Genomic DNA, 24724 nt, shown 5'->3' with positions numbered 1-24724 from the left:
GTGTGAGGTATGGGTCCTGTTTCATTTTTTTGCAGATGGATATCCAGTTTTGCCAGCACCATTTGTTAAAAAGACTGTCTTTTCTCCATCTTATGGACTTTGGACCCCTGTTGAAAATCAGGTGACCATAGGTGGATGGATTTACATCTGCGTTCTCAATTCTGTTCCATTGGTCAGTGTATCTGTTGCTGTACCAGTACCAGGTTGTTTTGACTACCGTAGCTGTATAGTAGGTTCTGAGGTCAAGTAGTGTGAGTCCTCCAACGTTATTCTTCTTCTTCAATAGTGCTTTGCTTATTCAGGGCTTCTTCCCTTTCCATATAAAGTTAATGATTAGTTTTTCCATCTCTTTGAAGAATGTTGTTGGTATTTGGATTGAGATTACATTGTATTTGTAAGTTGCTTTGGGTCATGTTTCTTTCTGATTGCTCTGGCAATCTCTATTCAGTTCCAGCCTTCCTCTAACCTGGGTACTCCATAGTCATCTGGGCTTTGTTTGATTAATAGTGGACTGCATGGGTGTTATTCATTAATTTAAAATATTTCTAAACTCCATCAGAAGAAGTTAAGTCTTTCAAGTCAAATGATCATTAAAGTAGAAAAAAAAACAACCAACCAACCAAACCAAAACCAGTAGATTATACTTACATCTTTTAAAGAACAGAAATATGCAATTTAATTTTAAATTGAGTGTGCTTTGTACCGTTCTAGAGTTTTGGCTGGGTTGCTTACTATGTTGCAGAGAATCTATCAACCACCAGCTTAATTTTCTTATATTTGATAATTTAAAAATTAAAATTGGCATTGATCCACCAATTCGTTGTTTTCTTTATTGGCTGAGTGCACATAGATTGCTTTATCTATATCTTAATTTTCAATATAAACTTCCAGTAGAATCTTTCATGTTTCATCACTGTGTAAACAGATGTGATTTTTATTCTTTTTCCTGTTCATTGAACAGCTACCTCACTTGAAATTTTTCACCTGATTTAATTGAACTTTGTTTTTGATGGTGACTACATCTGTTGTTATCTGTGTCTTGTCATTTTAATGGGTTCTCAGGAGCTGTGACCACAATACTGGTACATTTTCCTGCTGTTGCTTTATTCTTTGTTTCATGTATATCTGTTTTCAAGAAATTGAGTTGGAATATTGGCATATTTGCTTTGTACCTCCCAAATTTTCTTCTATGATTATTTTTTATACCATTGGAAACATTTTATGATTAATTGATAATATAAAGCATCAAAGGTCCTTTAGACATTTTTTCAGTGTTTTCCAGACGCACACTGACATAGATTATATAATAGCTATTACAAAATAATCTTTGGAGCAATACATTTGGTTATATAAGGACCATTCCCAGATGTAATTGGAAAGAAGTAGACTTGTCTTTGATGGTTTAGAATTAATATACATTTATCATTTTAATCTTATTGCAAATTTAAGTTTAGAATTAATATACATTTATGATTTTAATCTTATTGCAAATTTAAGAGGACCATATATTTAGGATTGGCTTCATAATTTTCAGTCTAGTGCAAAATGAAAGCATAGAACCGTTTGTTCAAATTTTTTTTAAGAATTTCAAGATGAATACAGTAGATGATCAAACCAAGTGTGGGCCCTTTTAAGAGAAGGCCATGGATGATTGCACAGGTCTTACACCCATGAAGCTGGCCCTGAATGTATTATTTTTAGTCTTACTATTTGGTTTGCAAGAAAATCTTAAAATTCAGAAAACCAGCACTGAGAAACGTTTTTAGTAGGTTATTTATGAAATTATAGAATAATCAATCCATAGAAATGAAAAAAATAAAGAAATATTACATATCCCAACCTCAAATTCAAAGCATTGCATTTTTATATGAACTCTGATAGAACTCTACCTATAGAACTTAATATTTCAGATATATTCTCACTTTTGAATAAATTTAGATATAATTTCTTATTATTGATTATAGTTTAACTTCTGTGTATTTGAACTACTTGCCTAGTTCTGACTTCATAAACAATTCAGAGATAACACTGTCTTATGCTATTAGATTGAACCATATAAAATGCCAATATTCAAAGCACAAACAGCAAAGGACAAAATAAATAGGACCTCATAAAAATTAAAAACTTTTGTTCATCAAAAGACATTACCAAAAAAGTGAAAAGGCAAGCTACCGACTGGGAGAATATCTTCAGAAACCATATATTCAATAAAAAGCTAACAACCAAAAAATATATATAAAGCTTCAACAACTTAATAGCAAAATGACAAATAGCCCAATCATAAAATGGTCAAAGGACTTCAATAGACATTTCACCAAAGAGGACATTCAGATGGCCACCAAACCCATGAAAAGATGCTCAACCTCATTAGCCATTAGAAAGATGTAAATCAAAACACAATGAGATACCATTTCACTCCCATTAGGAGGGATAAGACAAAAAAAGAAAGAAAAGAAAATAAGAATGTTGGCAAGGATGTGGGGAAATTGGGAACTTTATCCATTGCTAGTGGGAATGCAAAATGGTACAGCTGTTGTAGAAGACAGTGTGGCAGTTCCTTAAAAAACTAAAAATAGAACTACCATATGACCCAGCAATTCCACTCCTAGGTAACTACTCCTCAGAAGATTGAAAGCAGAGACTAAAACAGATATTGTACACCAATGTTCATTGCAGCACTATTCACAATAGCCAAAAGGTAGAAACAACCTAATGCCCATCAACGGATGAATGGATAAACAAAATATGGTACATACATACAATGTAATACTACTCAGCCAGCAAGAGAAATGACGTCTTGATACATGCTACAATATGGATAGAGCTTGAAGACATTATGTGAGTGAACTGTCAATCACAAAAACCAAAAATATATAAAAAAATATTATATGACCTCACTTATACAAAAAAGTTAGAACAGGAAAATGTATAGAGACCAAAGTTTATTAGTGGTTACCAGGGTCGGGAGGGAGAAAGGAGCGGGGAGAGTTATTGCTTATGTAGTACTGAATTTAGGTTTAAAGTGATGGAAAAATCACATCAGTTAGGGAAGGGTTGCATAGCCAATTAATATAATTGCTGTCAATAAGTTGTATACCTATAAAAAGTTGAACTGGCAAAAGTTATATGATAGACATATTTACAACATGACCAAAAAAAAAATGCTGAGGCTGCTTACGTACAACGAAATAGCTCATAGGATTTGGTTTCTAGGTTTGGGGGTTTAGTGTCATGTTTTCATGGGACATCCTAGTTAATTGGCATAATAACATGCTTAGTGTTTCTGTTCTACCTCTTACTTCGTTGCATGGTACCTGAAGTATTAAGAGCTTGCATGTGGCCACTCCGGGTACAACAATTGGTCTCTATTTGCCTGGAGCAATAGAGAAGGAGAGTCAGGAATAGGAAGAGCAAATGGAATGTGTGGCTAATTGCCTCTATGAATAACTGCCTCCTTTACAATGAGACCAGAAGAACTGGATAGTGCTGGGCTACTACCACTGAACATTTTGATCAAAGATTCTATAGAAGACTCCTGATCCAAAGTGGAAAATGCAGAACAGAATTTCAATTTCTCATGGAATCCAGAGCAATGAAGGCTGCATGAACCCCTGAAACTACTGCCCTAAGATAATCTTTAAAACTAAATCACAAGTATCCCCAAAGTCTTCTTAAAACCAAACAATAGTTTAGCTTAACTAGTGAAGCATGTCTGTCTTGAGCATTGTGCTCTTAAAAGATCTGTCTATCTGGGATCAAATCGACAACAGCAACTCGAAAAACCAGATAGGAATCTTAGTTGGCAGTTGAGTTTCTGTTAATGTGGGAGGAACAACTCAGAAAAGGAGGGTGAGAATGGTAGCATAACTCAAAGAATGTAATCAATATTACTGAATTGTACATGTAGAAATTGTTGAATTGGTATATGTTCTGTGTATATTCTCAACAACAATAAAAATAAAATAATTATTAAAAAAATGGCAGTTTTATATGTTTCCACCTAATGCATGGCAGTCCATCAAATATATGAAGGCAGTGACCATACAGCCCACCCCCCATCGACCAATACCAAATATATATACATAGCTTTGCCCAAAAGCCCAGCAGTTCTTCTCTTTCCCAAAGTAATCATTCTTTGACTCTTCACACATTATTCATATGAGAAATTTTCCTGGCCCTCCAATATATTGGGTAAGAGACTTTGCAACAAATTTGTTTATTAATAATCCTCTTATAATTTGATATTATTTATTGGAAAGAGTGACGTAAATGTTGACTAATAGATGCATAGTGAAACATGTTTGCTAGCTACCATGACGTAACACAGTCTAAAACATGACTCCCAATTTTTTCTTTATCAACTTCTAAATAATATGTCTGTTAGAGTAAACTTGTGCAATTTTTTCTCAACATAAAAATTTTTAATTGCATGTTTTCTTTTTATCCTTATGACCAGCAAAGAATCCCTTTGATAAGGCCCCATCTTCCACGTCTCTTCACATCATTTTCTATCCTGTTCTCTTCCATTATTCTTTCTGGTAAAACCATAATAGTTTTTCTGGAGAATCCTAGGTCTGAGGAGTATTCCCTTAACGAGTCCTCATAAACCTATCTGATATGGTGGGTAACAAGCTCAATGATATCTGTATGATGAACACAGTTGTGCATTCTGTAAGGCTCATGTGTATCATCAAAGAGGAGTTTAGTAGAAACATTTTTTTTCAAGACCCGCCCTCGTCCAAATGAAAACCCAAACTTGTTGCTGCTGAATCGATTCCAACTCATGGCAACTCCATGTGTTACAGAGTAGAGCTGCTTCATAGGGTTTTCTTGGCTGTGGATTACAGCCTTCAGTATGGATTACACCTCAACATAAAGAAAGCAAAAATACTCACAACTGGACGAATGAGCAACATTATGATAAACAGAGAAAAGACTGAAGCTGTCAAGGTTTTCATTTTACTTGGATTCACAATCACCACCAATGGAAGCAGCAGCCAGGAAATCATATGACATATTGCATTGGGCAAATTTTCTGCCAAAGACCTCTTTAAAGTGTTAAAAAGCAAAGATGTCGCTTTGAGGACTAAGGTGCACCTGACCCAAGCCATGGTATTTTCAGTCACCTCGTATGCATCAGAAAGCTGGCCAATGAATAAGGAAGACCGAAGAGGAACTGGTGCCTTTGAATTATGGTGTTGGCAAAGAATAGTGAATATACCATGGACTGCCAAAGAACAAACACATCTGCCTCGGAAGTACAGCCAGAATGTTCCTTAGAAGTGAGGATGATGAGACTTCGTTTCACATACTTTGGACATGTTATCAGGAAGGACCAGTCGCTGGAGAAGGACATCATGCTTGGTAAAGTTGAAGATCAGCTAAAAAGAGGGAGAACCTCAGTGAGATGGATTGACACAGTAGCTGCAACAATGGGCTCAAACATAGCAAGGATTTTGAGGGTGGTGCAGGACCGGGTGGCATTTCGTTCCGTTGTACATAGGGTTGCTATGAGTCAGAACCAGGTCGCTGACACCAAACAACAACAATCTTTACAGAAGTAGATGGTCAAGTCTTTCATCCGCAGAACCTCTGGGTAGGTTTGAACTGCCAACTTTTAGGTTAGTAGCTGATGGCAAATAGCTTGTGCCTCATAGCGACCTTCTATGGACTAGCTATGCAATTTTTCTGATGGTTTCAATTGTGCCAAAAAATAACATTGAGATAATGTAGAGCAGGGGATTTCTAAAATTTTTATCTGCTGAGCCTTTTTCATCAACAAGTTTTATGCAGCAGTCCAACATAAGTAAACACTTGCTGCTCTGGTACTTGTCTGTCCTCTTGGAGTTTGACAGTCCCACCGTGTTGGTCAAAAAAAAAAAAAAAAAAAAAAAAAATCTGAATTCTCAGTGGTTTAATCAATTCAAGGTTTGTTGCTCACATAAAGTCCAGTGTCTGTCAGGCTACCCTCCTCCATCTTTAATCGCTGGCACACATTTCACATAACCTTGAAGCTACCCAAGGCAGGAAAAAAAGAGTTTGAGAATCAGGCAGGGGCTTTTTACTGCTTTACCTCAAAGGGATACATGTCACTTCCATTCATAGTCTATTATTCAGATTTTGTCATATGGTCCCAGCATAACTAAAAGGAAGGAAGTCTTTGAAATATCTGGGAGTGCATGGATGGATATATGCTGGACATTAAATGTTTGTCACAGGCTCTCTGAGATGGCTCCTGACTCTTCTCTCAGGAACTTCTAATGCTTTATACATAGTATGATATAAAAACACTGATAGAAAAGATGAGTTTCCTGTGCTTTTGGCAAAGGGAACAAGGGGAGACTGCGTGGTTTAAAATCAGGAAGGTATGTGTCAGGGTTGTATCCTTTCACCATACTTATTCAATCTGAGCAAATAATGTGAGAAGCTGGACTATATGAAGAAGAATGGGGCATCAGGATTTGTGGAAGGCTTATTAACAACCTGCGTTACGCAGATGACACAACCTTGCTCGCTGAAAGTGAAGAGAACTTGAAGCACTTACTGATGAAGATCAAAGACTACAGCCTTCAGTATGGATTACACCTCAACATAAAGAAAACAAAATTCCTCACAACTGGGCCAATAAGCAACATCATGATAAACAGAGAAAAGATTAAAGTTGTCAAGGATTTCATTTTACTTCGATCCGCAATCAACACCCATGGAAGCAGCAATCAAGAAATCAAAGGACTGGGCAGTATCTTGTTCTGTTGTACATACGGTCACTGTGATTTGGAACTGACTGAACGAAACCTAACAACAGCAACCAATTGATAGTTCTGCCAGAATCATCTTCTTAAAGAAGAGCTTACGGTACATTTCTCTCTAAGTATGTTCCAATTGGCACCCAATATGAGTGTTTTTAATAGGTGTTACATGCGGGGAGTCCCTGGGTGGTGGAAACAATTAACACACTTGCCTGCTAACTGAAAGGTTGGAGGTTAGCATCCTTCCAGAGGCGCATCAGAAGACAAGCCTGGAGATCTACTTTCAAAGAGTCAGCCATTGAAAACCCTACGGAGCACAATTCTCCTGTGACACATGTGGTGCCTCCAAGAGTTGGGATCAGCTCCACAGCAGCTGGTTAACTGGTACAATCAGGAAAAGAGGGGTAGAAGAGTTTGTTTAGTGAATAAGTTTATAAAATCTAGGTTACACAAAGTTGAACACATTTGATTTTGTTGCTTCTGTATTAATATATATTAGATATTTCTAAAAAATCCTTGCATGTACAGAACTTCTCTAATATATTTAACAAAAGGATCTTTTCTCAGAAGCATTCTCTCAGAACTGCCCTAGATCAAATTTGCAGGGATTCACTGCAATCACCAGAATTAAGTTCAGATATTTTAGTGTTATATTCAAAGTTCTCCATACTAGGCTCAGTAGAGATTTCCAGTCTGTTCTCCTGCCATTTCTTGGCACATATCTTTCCATGTCTTTGTTCTTACTCTTGTTTTTATGTGGAATTTCTTCCAACCCAATTCAAAGTTTCCTATCTCTTGAAAAACCCAGTTCGTTTATCAAGCCCAAATCCTTCTCTTCTCTGTTGATATTTTTTGAGATTTCCCTGTCCTTAATTTAACTTAACTATTATAGCCAGAGGTTACCTCTCCACAGAGTGTTTCTGTAGAGAACAGGAATAATTCTACTTTTATGGAACGTTTACTATGTATCCATGCATCATTTTATTTTGTCCTCTCAACAACCTAGTGAAGAAATAGTAATAAACGCATTTTATTGTTTAAAAAAACCTGGGACATATAGAGCTTTTGCATGTGTACAAGTTTTCTCAGCTATTAGCTAGGGAAGCTGAGATTTAAACCTAGATATAACTATCTCCCAAGCTTCTCTCTCTTCCTTACAGTGTATTCTGTATCACTTTGTTTTTATTTCTTCTATAGGACTTAATGCATGCTACCATGTATCATAGTGATTTTTAGTTTGAAGTTATCCCTGTTAGAATGCAAACTTTATGAAGACAGACACTGTATCTTGGTAGATGTATAACTATTATAATAATTCACATGTCTTGCTGAATACAGGTTAAATTGAATTTGGTTAATTCTGTCATATAAGCTGCCCTTTGAAGTGTTTTGTTTTGTTTTTGCTGTTGTGATATGTATCATAGTTTTTCTTCACTCCAGTTCATGCTCATATATCTCTGGGAACAAGACCATATGGTGTCACTTGTAATATACAAGGGTCCTCCCTGGTGCCCTGCTGTGCTTCCCAGAGACCCTCTTTCTGACACTGATCTTCCAGGGCAAATTTTAAGATGTCATAGCCTAGGTCAGTACTCAAAAAAGTAAGAGAATTTCTAGGTCTGTAACATAATAGGCAAAATCAGGTTAAAAGGAGGTCAACAGTGAGACAGAGGCAGAATTTTTAAATAGTTAAGTGAAAACACTTTTACATGTTCATTGCTCTGGGAGCAGAAGTTAAGGTACAATCAACAAGGGGTTAAGTATGACAAAAGGCTCAAAAATGCTTTTCTTCTGTAGGCTCAGACATGACCTTGAGCAGTTATGCATTGCAGATTGCTCTTTAAATTATCATCTTGAGAGTAATATTTGCTTTTAAATACATATTTTAATGTAATTGCGTTCTGTGGCTGATGTTGGCTGCCTGATAGTCACTGGAAATAGGAATGCTTCATTTTTATCTTAAGAAACTGGGTCTCTTCCAAGGTCGAACTTGGGATGTAGGTCTTATTTCAAAATAGACTAGATGGCAGCTGAAGAATTAACACCAACTCCCTGGACAAGCACTCCTCCCTGTTTGGTCCATAAACACTAAGGGTGTCCCAGAAATGAATTGGATTATTGAATGATGTGTTTGATCCTGTCCACTTACTAGGAAAAATAAAGATGGATGATTGAGAGTTCCCATATTCTTTCCAGAGGCAAATGGAACCCAGATGTTCGTAATTCCTTCAAGTCTCAGGGGTCATGCTTCACTTCAAGCTAACTGAGCACTATTCCAAACCACCCCCCCAGTGTTGTCCACAGCATGCCCAATCTTCTGTAACATTCTTATCTTTAGGTATTTTATCAAAGATCCTGAGAAATACATCAGTGAATTAAAATCTCTTCTTACTGCTTTTGACCTGTCCCAGGTATCTTGCAGTAGAAGGGTGCTTCATTTTGCAGGTCAGCATTTGCTGTTTCAAATCAGACTTTTCCAGGACAATTACCACTCTCCTTTTCAAGCTTTACCCTGTGTAACAACACAGGCCTTTCTCTTAATTTCTCTAAGCAGATTTAATACCAAGCTATGATATTGTTACTGCTTTTCCTAAGATTTAACTATGTCCATGGGAATATGTTAGGCATGATCTTCCAACTCCAATTCCAAAGGGTAGAAGTGTTTTTTTTATCACTCCCGTCTAAGGCTATATTCTTCTGTAACTATCATAACCTGCAGAAATGCATTTCTAAACACTAAAATAACAAAGAGCAACTTTTTCTATTATTAGGCAGAACAATTCACCTCCTCACCATCTCAAATGTTCCTGTTTCTGAAGTAAATAGTCATTTACCCTTCTTTATTCCAAAGCCTCACTGATGTGTTTTATTTGGAAAGAAACTAACTGCAACACCCCTCACCCACCAGGTTCAGTCATTTGTTCAAGAAAAAAAAAAATGCATTGAGCACCTCTTCTTTGACAGGCATTGTTGGCAATTCAAGGCTTAGCCTTTGCCTTGTGGAACTTACTTTAGTGGGAGAGATGAATATGAATCAAATGGTAATATGTGCAATTACAGCTAGTATTTAGAATATGAAAGAAGGGGACATAATGCTATAACATTATAACAGGGATTAGGGAAGCCTTGCTGAGAAAGTTACCCTGATATCTGAAAGTATAATGAAGAGTTTACTAGGCAAAAAGAAAAGTGGCATAGGGTGAAAATACCAAAAGAGATAGAGAGAGAGAGTGGGGAAATGCACATAATATGTGGTGACAGGAAGTGTGACTCATTGAAAGCTGAAAGAAAACCAGTGTGACTGGAGCTTAGAGAGTAAGCAGATGTCTTAGTCATCTAGTGCTGCTCTAACAGAAATACCACAAGTGGATGGCTTTAACAAAGAGAAGTGTATTCTCTCACGGTCCAGTAGTCTACAAGTCCAAATTCAGGGCATCAGCTCCAGGGGAATGCTTTCTCTGTCAACTCTGGAGGAAGGTCCATGTCATCAATCTTCCCTTGGTCTGGGAGCTTCTCTGCATAGGAACCTCAGGTCCAAAGGATGTGCTTTGCTCCTGGCACTGCTTTCTTGGTAGTGTGAGGTTCCCATGTGTCTCTGCTCGGTTCTCTCTTTTATATCTCAAAAGAGATTGGCGTAAGATACTATCCAATCTTGTAGACCTCATCAGTATAACCTCATCATAGTGATAGAGTTTACAACACATAAGGAAATCACATCAGCTTTACAAAATGGTACATAATGATACAATACTGGGATTCATGACTCAGCCAAGTTGAGAGAGATTTTGGGGGGACACAATTCAATCCATGACAGCAGAGGAGTGGAGCTTGATAATACTGGAAGTAGGCAAGATGACACAAGGCCTGGTAGTCAATGATAAGTGGTTGGTCTTTGTCAAAGAAGAATAGAAAGCCATACAAGGGTTTGAAGTTGAGACATGTGATAGCTAGATCAGTCGCTCTGACTGCAATACATAGGGTAGATTGAATGGAAGCCTAATATGTACGGAAAGACGATTTAAAGGATGATAGTAGCAGTTCATAACAATTTTACCTTGGAAAAGAATGTTGAATAAAAGAAAAAAAAATAGATGGATGTGAAAGCCATTGAAGAGGTAGAGTTGACTTGAATTTCTGATCATTTGGCTGCGAGGAGGGCGGGACAGCAGAGAATCAGAGTTAGCGTCTACATTTTTGACTTACACAACTAGATTGATGGTGGCGGAGTTTCCCAGTATTTAGAAATCACTGGAAGAGCACTAATACATGGGAAGGATCATTGGTTTACTCTTGGACATGTTAAATTTGGAGTGTTTTTGAGAGTTGATGTCATGTAGACAATTAACTTTACTGGTCTTGACCTCAAAGAAGCCTGAATTCACGATATGAACTAGAGCATCATCAGCCAACAGAGAATACGGATTTCATGGGTGCAGATGTAATTGCCTAGGGAAATACCATAAAGTGGCAAGACAATTGGACTAGGACTGAGAATTGAGGAACAAATCTAAAATGTAATGAGGCTGGTAGAGGAGGATAAGCATGCAAAGGAATAGAAGGAACAGCCAAAAATCCAGCCCAATTTAGATTTTCAGCTGCAGAGAAAAACTATGCATCTACCTCATCTATCTGTATGTCTGTCTATCTATCTAAACATGTACCTATATAGTGGTTGCAATGTCCCAGGTACTGTCTCTGGTCTTTACAAAGATTATTTCACTTAGTGGCATCCTTTCCATTCCCTGCTCCCATTTCCACACACTTTAGTCACCAAGGTATAATTGTTTTAGATCTTAGCTGGGATGAGCAGCCACTATAGTAAACAATATCCACATCTCTGAGACTTACCATAATAAGTTTATGTCTCACTGTACCAGTCAATAAAGGTACATTGCAGTGGATTAATTACTTTTGAGCGTGGCCTTTCTAGCCATGATCTTATAACTCTCGCCCAGGTGACTGTGTGATAGGGTAATTGTGGCCTACCAATGGAATTGGTCAGTTTTGCCTTAAAAGAGAACCAATTCCAGAGCAGAGAAGAGGAGCCTGCCACCAAGGAAGGAGAGACCAGCAGCAGAGACCCGGCAGCAGGAGATGGCATGGTGGGCTTCCCATCCCACGGACAGAGAAAGCTGAGTGCCTTTGGGCAGAGACTGAGGGTCAGGGAGAGGCATGCCTGTGAGCACAGCTGGGGAGAGGCTATCCTGATGGAAGAACTGTATCCTGAGTGTTCTTGAGCCTGAATTGTAACTGTTGCTTCCCTAATAAACCCCATGGTTGTGAGTGTGGTCTGTGAGTTCTGTGTGGCCATTGCAATGAATTATCAAACTTAGTAGAGAGTGCTGTGGGAGGGACAGTTGGTGTCAGAATTAGTCAGGATGGCAGAGAGAGGAGGCTTGTCTGGCTTCCACCTCATGGAAAGTTAGCCTTGTGCCATTGATCTTGGTTCTCCTTCCCCCTTGTGGGGTTGGAGGAGGTCAGACACCTCCCCCAAGCCATTTTTACATAGGTCATAGGGTTTCACAGAATCAGTCAGGAATCCAGGCTTCTTCCATCATGTAGGTCCCCTCTTCTCTAGCTTAACTGCGTCCTCTCTGTTCAGCTGGTGGGTAGGTGTTATAGACGGAATTGTGTCTCCCCAAAATATGTGTTTTAAATCCTAAACCCTTATACCTGTGGGTATAATCCCATTTGGGAATAGGACTTTCTTTATGTTATTGAGACCATATCAGTGTAAAGTGTGCCTTAAACCAATCAATTTGAGATATAAAAAGAACAGATGGAGAAGATACATGCCACATGAAGATCACCAGGGAACCAAGGAACAGAAGCTAAAAAGAGAAAAGGATCTTCCCCCAGATCCAACTGAGAGAGAGCACCTTCCCCTAGAGCCCGCACCCTAAATTCAAGACGTCTAGCCTCCTACACTATGAGAAAATAAATTCCTGTTTGTTAAAGCCACCCACTTGTGGTATTTCTGTTGAGCAGCACTAGAGAACTAAGACAGTAGGGAATGAGCCAGCTGAATCACACAAGAGAGTTTAATGGTTCAGTTTGGGAGTGATGTACATCATTTTTCCCATTTCCTAATGACAAAAACTCAGCAACATGGCCACCTAACAGCAAGGAGGGACTGCGGGAAGTGGTCTGTCTGTGTGTCCAGGAGGAAAAGGAAACAGGTTTTGATAACCACAAAGCATTATTTCTGCCTCAGAAATCCAGCCTAAGTTAAAGCACCTTGTAACAAAAACATGTTTGTTTTACTTTTCTTAAAGCATGCAATCTTGTTATTATTGAATTCAGTCAACCACATAAGGGGATATACCCAGCATGTTCCATTGTCTGGAGAAAATAGAAAACAAATATTCATCTCATTACTGTAGGAATTTCAGAGATCCAGATTCTCAGATAACACCACAGACATCTCTTTTATAATTTGCTTGAGTTTCTTAGAGATAGGCAGAAGGGAATGAGTTTACAGCACAAGAGTCAATTTACTTGAGAGTCTGCATGTTCTCCTTATGGAGCCTTGGAAGCCCTTCCCGGTAGCATGGGGATGAATTCCATTGCATCTTTGACATTTTGCACACCAATAGTCCATTCTTTCTGCCTACCATCAGGGCTCCCCAAATTATGCAAATGTAATCACTACAGGGAAGCTATCTCTTTCTACACTGCTGATAACTGATGTCTTAAGCGCAGTGGTGAAGAACAGCACCACACAGTGTGCTATTATGCAGATGTAAACGCATCCTATCTTATTCCTTGCTCAAGTTCTTACCCAGATGTACCCACAACAGAAGCAACACAGTAAATTTTATTTTCTTTAAACTAATTCACACTTTTTTGGTCATCCTTAGTTCTCCTTGCCTGTGACCCTTAACAAATATAGAGAGTTGGCTCCACTATCACGTACCAACCGGATAATCAAGTAATGGTATCACCTTGTCATGCAAGCCCCTCTTTCTCCTGAGTTATTTTCATTCAGATTTTATTTTTTCTTTGATTAACATAGACACAAGGAGCCCTGGTGGCACAATGGTTAAGCACTCGGTTGCTAACTGAAAGGTCGGTGGTTTGAACCTACCAGCTGCTCCACAGGAGAAAAGACCTGGCGATCTGCTCTCTTAAAGATTACAGCCTAGGAAATCCTACTGTGTCCTAAAGGGTCGATATGAGTCAGAATTGACCTAAGGGCACAAACAACAACAAGGTGGACACATTTGGTTTGATGAAAGGTAAAAAGTAAGGCAATTTTTTTTTCCAAAATGTTAAAAAAATATTTTGGAAAAAGAAGTGTCTATTTTTGTGAGTTAATGGTTAGATTTCACTCTGCTTCTACAGAAGAGCAAGTTGGAGAATGAAAACTGGGACAGCAAGTTAAAATCTGTGGCACAGTGTTGAAATCCTCACAGGCAAATATTAAATGCCTTAATATTGATCTTTTATACGGGTTTGAAGAGCTGTCATGAAGATCTATTGACTTACGTGACTTGTGGCAAAGGTTACAGGTAATTTTTCTAGATTGTGTTTCTCCACACAAGGTTTTATAAAAATATAGCTGGACTGTTTTGAAAGATATGTTAGGAGAGAGAAAGTATATTTTCTAATAGTTGATATATAAAAATATGACGTTCAATTTCTGGTATTATTTCTGAATTATATGCAAGTTTATTGACAAGGAAATGCAAGTGGAAGCCAGAAGATAAACCTTGTTGTTATTGTTGTTAAATGCCATGGAGTTGATTCCGAATGATGGTGGCCACATGTGACAGAGTAGAACTGTTCCATAGGGGTTTCTTGGCTATAATCTCTATGGAAGCAGATCTCCAGGTCTTTCTCCTGTAGAGCTGCTGGGTGAGTTTGAACCACCAGCCTTTAGGTTAGCAGCTTAACTGTTGAGCCACCAGGGCTCCCTAGAAACATTAACCTAGTGGGAAGAAATAGTCACGACTCCAGGGTCCTAGGGCATTGTGTTGTCTAGGAACACCCAGAAATCTAAGCATCTTCCATTTTTCTGTCATATGAGGGACTGAGGAGATAGTAGTAGGCAGCCAAAACCTGACCCCCTTATACTGGCCAGATAACTGCTGTCTATTTGAGGGACATTTTATGAACTGAGAAATCCTAAGTCCACTTTGAAATACAGTGGAAATCTTTGGAGGCTTCTGGAGCAAGCTCTGTACAGATTTGCAGCAGCCCAGAGTTCAGGAATCTGTACTAGAATTTCTTGCTTCTAGCTAACAGTTCTAGTGATTTAGTGCCAGTTTTACAGGTTTCCAGAATAGGTTTCATGGCCATTGCCCAAAGGCCAATGTTAAAAACAGCATCCTGTTCCCAGAAAGGTTCAGGAATGGAAAGTGAAGTTGTAGCGATCTCATTTCTTTAGTGTAGACTCTGAATTCTTCCATGATATATTTTATCTAATTATATAATATTTACCTCCTAATTGTTTCACAGGAAAACCTGGTGGTGTAGTGGTTAAGTGCTACAGCTGCTAACCAACCGAGGTTGGCAGCTCGAATCCACCAAGCACTCCTTGGAAACTCTACGGGGCAGTTCTGCTCCGTCCGGTAGGGTCACTATGAGTCGGAATTGACTTGATGGCAACGGGTTTTTTAAAATTATTTCACTGCTTGCTATAAAAGCTGACAAATTTAAACATGAAAAGTGTTCAAATAAAAACAAAATACTTAAATATTGGTATATATTGGAGACCTGGTTGCACAGTGGTTAAGAGCTTGGCTGCAGACCAAAAGGTCAGCAGTTTAAATCCGCCAGCTGATCCATGGAAGCCCTATGGGGCAATTCTGCTCTGTCCTATAGGGTCGCCATGAGGTGGAATCAACTCAGTGGCGATGGGTTTGGTTTATCGACCAAAAGATGAAAGGTGTTTAAAAATTGTATCAAAATATCCTTGCAATGATCATTTTCAGTTTGCTTAATGGTGAAAAAGAATATCATTAATTTACTCCTTTATCAATATGCAAAATTTAGTGCCTGTAGCAACTGCACCGTTTGGGTTCTTTAACTGACTATTATCATTACTTAGCCATTGCAACATTTTAAGAGTTAGGTAAAAATATCAGTACTAGAAAAATCCCTGCTTTTAATTCTTGCCTTTCTGATAGTGCCTATCAATAAATATTTCTTTAATTATTAATTGAATAGTAAAAAATATTTCAAAAATAGAAATTCTACTAAGGAACACTATCATCTACAAGAGAAATCTTTGCATTTTTGTCTTTTATACACACTAACTTGATATGGGATTTTATCTACATATAAATGGCTAAAAATTTGATAACTAATTGGAAATTATAGCATTTGGAACTGTCAGCTGCCTCAGAAATAATTTAACTCCCTACTTTTCATATGAAGAAGCCAACACGTGCAGATGTTTTACTTACTTTGAGAGTATGGGACAATTCACAACAGAGCTAAGGCTAGAACTCAGATCTCTAGGTTTAATTCTATGTCTACCTTTTCTATACAACACCAGTAAGGGTGAATTTTTGTGCCAGGTACTACTCTAAGCATCTTACCAATATTAACTCTTTCAATTCCCTAAATAGCCCATAAACACAGCCATAAACGCATAGGTATGTGTTTATGGTTGTGCCTGACATAAAGTAATATTTCAGTGCATGTTAGTTGTATTTAACAAGGATTTAAGCAGGCAAATGACATCACTGAATTTGCATTTTAGTAAGATTTTAAAGAATTGATTGGTTTGAGAAAAAGTAAGCTATTTAGAAAATGCCTGAAAAAGAGATCACATAAGAGAAGATGAGGGTGTGAACGCAGACTTTGCCACTGGGCTCCAAAGATGGGATTAAAGTAGATGGGACTGACAGAAATGTTCAGTCCCTGAAACCGTAAGTTCAATATCTCTGAATCCTCTTTACAGCTCTTTTTCTCTGTTGATTCCATTGTTGTTGTTAGGTGCCATGAAGTCAGTTCTGACTCATAGCAGTTCCAACTCATAGCGATCCTATGTACAACAGAACGAAGCAATACCCAGTCCTGCGCCATCCTCACAATCTTGCTATGCTTGAGCCCATTGTTGCAATCACCGTGTCAGTCCATCTCATTGAGGATCTTCCTCTCTTTTGCTGACTCTCTACTTTTCCAAGCTTGATGGCCTTTTCCAGGAACTGGTTTCTCATGATATCATGTCTGTCTTAGTTATCTAGTACTGCTGTAACAGAAATACCACAAGTATATAGCTTCAACAAACAGAAGTTTATTCTCTCACAGTCCAGTAGGCTAGAAGTCCAAATTCAGGGCATCAGCTCCAGGGGAAGTCTTTCTGTTGGCTCTGTAGGAAGGTCCTTGTCATCAATCTTCTTCTGGTTTAGGAGCTTCGCAGCATAGATCCCCCAGTCCAAAGGATATGCTTGCTCCTGGCACTATTTTCTTGGTGGTATGAGGTGGTATGAGGTCCCCCATGTCTTTCTGCTTGCTTCTCTCTATTATATCTCAAAAGAGATTGACTCAAGATACAATCTAATCTTGTAGATTGAGTCCTGCCTTATTAACATAACTGTCTCTAATTCTGCCTCGACTAACATCATAGAGGTAGGATTTAAAACACATAGAAAAATCACATCAGATGACAAAATGGTGGACAATCACACAATACTGGGAATCATGGCCTAGCCAAGTTGACACACATTTTTTGGGGACACAATTCGATCCATAACAATGTCCAAAGTATGTGAGATGAAGTCTCACCATCCTCCCTTCTAGGGAGCATTCTGGCTATACTTCTTCCAAGACAGATTTGTTCATTCTTCTGACAGTCCATGGTATATTCAGTATTCTTTGCCAACACCGTAATTCAAAGGCATCAATTCTTCTTTGGTTTTTCTTATTCATTGTCCAGCCTTCATATGCATTTGAGGCAAATGAAAATACCATGGCTTGGGTCAGGCACCCCTTAGTCCCAGAAGTGTCATGTTTGCTTTTTAACACTTTAAAAAGATCTTTTGCAGCAGATTTGCCCAGTGCAATATATCCTTTGATTTCTTGTCTGCTACGTTGATTGTGAATCCAAGTAAAAGGAAATCCTTGACCACTTCAGTATTTTCTCCATTTATCATGATATTGCTTATTGATGCAGTTGTAAGGATTTTTTTTAAAAATGTTGAGGTATAATTCATACTGAAGGCTGTAGTCTTTGATATTCATCAGTAAGTACTTAAGTCCTCTTTGCTTTCAGCAAGCAAGGTTGTGTCATCTACATATTGCTGGTTGTTAATGAGTCTTCCTCCAATACTGATTCTTCTTCATATGGTCCAGCTTCTCGGATCATTTGCTCAGCATACTGAATAAGTATGTGAAAGGATGCAACACTGATGCACAACTTGCCTGTTTTTAAACCACACAGTATCCCCTTGTTCTGTTGGAACGACTGCCCCTTGGTCTATTTACAGGTTCCTTATGAGAACAATTAAGTGTTCTGGAATTCCCATTCTTTGCAATGTTATCCATAATTTGTTATGATCCACACAATCGAATGCCTTTGCATAGTCAATAAAACACAGGTAAACATCTTTCTGGTATTCTCTGCTTTCAGCCAAGATCCTCTGACATCAGCAATGATATCCCTCATTCCATATCCTCTTCTGAATCTGGCTTGAATTTCTGGCAGTTCCCTGTCAAGGTACTGCTGCAACCGCTTTTGAATGATTTTCAGCAAAATTTTACTTGCGTGTGACATTAATGACATTGTTTGATAATTTCTGAATTCTGTTGGATACTCTTTCTTTGGAATGGACACAAATATGGATCTCTTCCAGTCAATTGGCCAGGTCACTGTCTTCCAAATTTCTTGGCATACATGAATGAGAACCTCCAGTGCTGCATCAGTTTGTTGAAACATCTCAGTTATTCTGTCAATTCCTGGAGACTTATTTTTCACCAATGCCTTTGGTGCAGCTCGGACCTCCTGCTTCAGTACCATTGGTTCCTGATCATATGCTACCTCCTAAAATGGTTGAACATGGACCAATTCTTTTTGGTATCAGTGACTCTGTATCTCTCTTATCTGCTTTTGATTCTTCCTCCATCATTCAACATTTTACCCATAGACTCCTTCAGTATTGCAACTCGAGGCTTGAAGTTTTACTTCAGTTCTTTCAGCTTGAGAAATGCTGAGCATGTTCTTCCCTTTTGGTTTTCTAACTCCAGGTCTTTGCATATTTCATTATAATACTTCACTTTCTCTTCTCCAGCCAGCCTTTGAAATCTTCCGTTCAACTCTTTTACTTCGTCAATTCTTCCGTTTGCTTTAGCTGTTGGAACATCCAAGAGCAAGTTGATTCCACTACCTGTTGTCATTGCCACCTGTTAGACCCCAGTCCGTTGATCCTTATAATTCTTCACATTTCCTTATTGATCCATTGTCTTTCATTTAACAATTCCTTGCAAAATTCTCAATTCTATTGTTCCTGTTTGTCTTTATCTGGCAAAACCCTTCTGTGTGAATGCAACTCTCTACCTTGTCACTGATACCTGGGCTGCTGGGAAGTCCTGGAGAAAATCTTGAAGCCTTGTAAACTGGAGCTGATACAAATGTTTGAATTCAGTGCTCCTTCCTCTCCCTGTCATGTGAGAGCACTAGATGAGCTCCTGATGCCAATTCACCCACCTCTTCACGGACTTTTCCTTACTTCACTGCCTTTCCTCATCAACATTTTTCTATACTGGGCCTTTTTGACATATGAAAGTCTCTCTAAGCCTTTAATTCAGTCTTCCCTCAGCCCTTCATTTCTCTTCAGTTCCTGCCCTGCCTCTGCCCTCCCCTTCACAGCCAAGCTGTTGAATCGTCATGGTTATGTTAGTGTCCCTCAGGGTTAATGTTCTTGGTCCTCTCCTCATTCACCTACTCTGGACAACATCCTTCTCCTTGTGGCCTCTCATGTGCATTGAGAACTTTTCTACTCCACAGCCCTTAGCAGCACCAGTGTAGTCTCATGACATTAGCTCAGGTTACTCAGATTTCACTGTGTACATGGGAGTGGGTATCATGTTTTATCCAGGTTTGTGTCTAGGGGCCAGGACTGTGCCTGGGTCAGAATAGGCAGTTGATACATGTTTGCTCAATCACACAAGTGAAAAAATAAATAAATGTCAGTGTTAAAGCCAGAGAGCAGTATCCATTTGTAATTTGATTGCCATAAATATAATCTGCACACATATTTTCTAGAATATCTCTTTGGTAAAGCAAAGCAAAATTATATTCTTAATCTTATTTATGTATGTTTTTGACTTATTCTTTTCTATGAGGTTTTATTTAAGTATTCATGTGACTAAAAGAAAGCACCCTTTCTATTAGGAATTTTTTGTAGTAAAAGTTGGTCTCTACCTTTAATTTCAGAATAGCCTTTGATTCTTATGTATTTTTACTTACTACCTCTCTAGTCATAGTCATTTTATCATTCAACCTGGTGCAAACAGTTCATCAGGTCTCTAACAAGAGACAATGACACAAAAAATGGATATCTATATTATGAACAGGTCCTAAATCAACCCTGTCTGATTAATTCCCCCTTTATTCTCAATGTCTAACTCATCCCGATTGAATTAATCAAAAAGCTATTACTTTCATACTTGGAAATGTTCCTTTCAAAATCAATAAAAACGCAGTTCATTAGTAATATACAATATATTACAAAAATGAAAATTCCCAGTTACTTGAGGTGGAAATTTATGAAAAAAGTATGGTAGTTGGAGAAGTCTTCTTGCTGCATATGCTCATTCACACACACACACACACACACACACATGCGCACACATATAATTCTTCATTATAGGCTTTATATTTCATCACTATTAATATTTTCATCGCTGTTAACTTTTTGTGTGTTTATACATTAATTTTAATTTATAATAAAACAATGATTTATGCAGAATTGTTACTTTGCTTTATGCATCCAAATCATAGGCACTGAATGAATCAGCATCTTTTATAAAGCTCTAGCCACAATGGATAATTCTACATGAACAAAAAAATACATTCATCATCCAAAGACATCTCCAGAAAAAATTGTGTTAAGTTCTTCAGGGGGGACATTAAAGACATACATCTGCAAAATTGATAAATAATTTGTGTACTTAATTAAAAAGTTATAAATAGAAACTCTGGCTTCTATCTGAGAATGATTAATTGGATTGTACATCTGTACTCAGGAATATCTATTTTCAGATATGTTTTGATCCCCATTCATTTGTACTTCTACAATAATTAAGCATGTTTATAATGCTGAACTTGAGACAATGTTTAAATTCAATTTATGTGTAGTATTCTTTTTTTTTTTTTTAATTGTACTTTAGGTGAGGGTTTACAGAACAAATAGTTTCTCGTTAAACAGCCAGTACACATATTGTTTTATGACATTGGTTAATAACCCCACGACATGTCAACCCTCTCCCTTCTTGACCTTTTTTTTTTTTTTTTTGGTGAAAATGTATGTGTAGTATTCTTGTATGCTCTTTTTATTTATTTCATCTGAAAATGTGAAATGCTGGTATGAGATGTATAGTTATATATGAAGTGGAGTGTTTGCTTAACAGAATATCTTAATATCAGATTAGGTCAGTGAGTAAAATGAGTGTTACAGCCTGTACTATAAGTTATTATGTCATTTTTAATAAAAGTTTATTATTTCACTTCAGCCTTTTTTATGGACCATCCATAAATTTTCTGTATTCTTTCTTTGAATGTGATCACATGGCCATGGAAGAGAAGTTTCTAGATCATCAGAAGTTGGCAGTTTTCAGTGTAGTGTGTGTGCTTAGTGTTTAAGATAGAATTGAGTTTGGTATGTAGGTGATGGATGAATTTTTTCTGAGTGATGGATAACTGTTCATTCTGTTAATGGCAATTTCATCTATCAACTACTTTTGATATGGCTGATCACAAGATGTTGCTGACTCAATTTTGTGGATTAACTGAAGTGAAAGTCATACCTGTTCAAAGTTTTTCTAATACAAATCTTTACCCCTTGGGAGTAGGATGGATTATATTATCTGTTGGGATGCTTTTCCACGTGAGTCCTCTACTGTCAAATTTCTGGTTTTTCGAACTGTATCTCTTCTGTTAGCAGCTGAAGTAGAGACTTACCCTGTTAAATAATTTTTCTGTGTCATGGAAACTTTGTGTCTCTCAGCATTTCTTCCTACAAATTAGAAGTAGGACTGAAAATGAACAAAAGCTGGTGGATTATGAAGGGTAGTCAAAATCTGAAGAAGAAACCTGCCCGAGTGTGAATTTCTTATTGTTTTGTTATTGTTTCTCTCAATAAAAAAAACAAAACCGACAACAATAACAAAACAATCAAGGAAAATAGATGTTATCAGAGAAATAGCAGAAACATCAAGAAGCAGATTGCGAACCACAAAGGTTAGAATAACCATTAAAAAAAATATAAAATTAGTAATTTTAAAATACACAAAATTTTAAAAGGGAATAAAAACACGAGTAAGGAGCAAAGATAATTCATTATGTTCATTTAGAAAATAGTTTTTCTTCTAATAAAAGCTCATTTGTTTTATCAATAGGGCATATATATTTTTGTATCATCTTTCTTGTAATTTTTTATGTATTTACTATCATTTCCCCTATTTCTTTTGACAGTATCTAATGACACCCTACCATGAGTGACAATAAGATTAGCCTCTATGCTCTTCTAACTTCTCCACTATTCCTACACTATTCAATTTTTAAAAAATTTTTCCCACACAAAAGTTTGTACATACATTGTTATGTGACTCTAATTGCTCTCCCCATACTGTGACAGCACACTCCTCCTTCCCACCCCTGATTCCCCATGTCCATTCAACCAGCTCCTAACCCTCTCTGCCTTCCCATCTCACCTCCAGACAGACGCTACCTGTTTAGTCTCTTGTATCTACTTGAGCTAAGAGGCACACTCCTCACAAGTATCACTTTATGTCCCACAGTCCAGTCCAATCCCTGTCTGAAGAGTTGGCCTTGGAAATTGTTTTAGTTCTGGGCTGATAGAGAATCCACGGGCCATGCTTTCCAGGGTTCTCCCAATTTCAGTCAGACCATTAAGCCTGGTCTTCTTACTAGAATTTGAGTTATGCACCCCACCTTTCTCCTGCTCCATCCAGGACTCTCTGTTGTGTTCCCTGTCAGGGTGGTCGTTGGTGGTAGCCGGGCACCATCCAGTTCTTCTGGTCTCAGGCTGATGAAGTCTCTGGTTTCTGTGGCCCTTTCTGTCTCTTGGGCTAATACTTTTCCTTGTGTCTCTGTTGTTCTTCATTCTCCTTTACTCCAGGTGGTTGGGACCAATTGATGTATCTTAGATGGCCACTTGCAAGCTTTTAAGACCCCAGGTGCCATTCACCAAGTAGAATGCAGAGCATTTTCTTAATAAGCTTTGTCATGCCAATTGACCTAAATGTCCCCTGAAAGCATGGTCCCCAGACCCATACCCCTGCTACTGTGTACATCAAAGTGTTTGATAGTATTCAGGAAACTTCTTAGCTTTGGTTTAGTCCAGTTGTGCTGACTTCCCCGGTAATGTGTGCTGTCCTTCCCCTCAAGTAAGATAATTCTTATCTACTATCTAGTTAGTAAATAACCCTCACCTTCCCTCCCCAGCCTCATAAGCATCTAAGAATGTTTTCTTCTGTGTTTAAACCATTTCTTGAGTTCTTATAATAGTGGTTTTATACAATATTTGTCCTTCTGTGACTGACTAAATTCACTCAGCATAATGACCTCCAGATTCCTCCACTTTTTAAGATGTTTCATAGCTTCATTGTTGTTCTTTATTGTTGCATAGTATTCTATTTTGTGGATATACCGTTATTTGTTTATCTATTCATCCATTGACGGGCATCTAGGTTGTTTCCATCTTTTTGCTATTGTGAACACTGCTGCAATGAACATGGGTGTACATGTATCTATTTGTGTGACAGCTCTTATTTCTCTAGGGTATATTCCAAGGAGCAGGATAGCTGGCTCGTATGGTATTTCTATTCCTAGCTTTTTAAGGAAGCGCTAAATCGGTTTCCAAAGTGGTTGTACCATTTTACATTCCCACCAACAGTGTATAAGTGTTCCAGTCTCTCCACAACCTCTCCAGCATTTATATTTTGTGTTTTTTAGATTAATGCTAGCCTTGCTGGGGTGAGATGATATCTCATTGTAGTTTTGATCTGAATTTCTCTAATGGCTAATGATCGTGAGCATTTCTTCATGTGTCTGTTAGCCGCCTGAATATCTTCTTTGGTGAAATGCCTGTTCCTATCCTTTGCCCATTTTTTAATTAGGTTATTTGTCTTTTTGTTGTTGAGGTTTTACAGTATCTTGTAGATTTTAGAGATTAGATGTGAATCGTATTTGTCGTAGCTAAAATTTTTTTCCCAGTCTGTAGGTTGTCTTTTTCCTCTTTTGGTGAAGTCTTTTGATGAGCATAAGTGTTTGATTTTTAGGAGCTTCCAGTTATCTAGTCTCTGTTCTGGTGCTTGTGCATTGTTATTTATGCTTCGTATTGTGTTTATGCAATGTATTAGGGCTCCTAGCGTTGTTCCTATTTTTTCTCCCATGATCTTTATTCTTTTCGATTTTATATTTAAGTCTTCGATCCATTCTGAGTTAGTTTTTGTGCAGGTGTGAGGTATGGGTCTTGTTTCAGTTTTTTGCGGATGGATATCCAGTTATACCAGCACCATGTGTTAAAGCGACTGTCTTTTCCCCAATTAACGGACTCTGGGCCTTTGTCAAATATCAGCTGCTCATAGGTGGATGAATTTATGTGTGGATTCTCAATTCTGTTCCACTGGTCTATGTATCTGTTGTACCAGTACCAGGCTGTTTTGACTACAGTGGCAGTATAATAGGTTCTAAAATCAGGTAGTGTGAAGCCTCTCACTTTGTTCTTCTTCTTGAGTAACGTTTTACTTATTTGGGGCCTCTTCCCTTTCCATATGAAGTT

General features: G+C 37.9%; 1 protein-coding gene across 1 annotated transcript in view; it reads left to right on the top strand.

Annotated features, from left to right (window-relative positions):
- Nucleotides 1-24724, top strand: part of GPC5 (glypican 5) — a 1611475-nt gene that overhangs the window by 560270 nt on the left and 1026481 nt on the right. The window lies entirely within an intron of this gene.

The sequence above is a fragment of the Trichechus manatus genome, unplaced genomic scaffold (genome assembly GCF_000243295.1).
Source record: "Trichechus manatus latirostris isolate Lorelei unplaced genomic scaffold, TriManLat1.0 scaffold00013, whole genome shotgun sequence".
NCBI lineage: Eukaryota > Metazoa > Chordata > Mammalia > Sirenia > Trichechidae > Trichechus > Trichechus manatus.
This window is presented reverse-complemented; position numbering and strand designations above follow the sequence as displayed.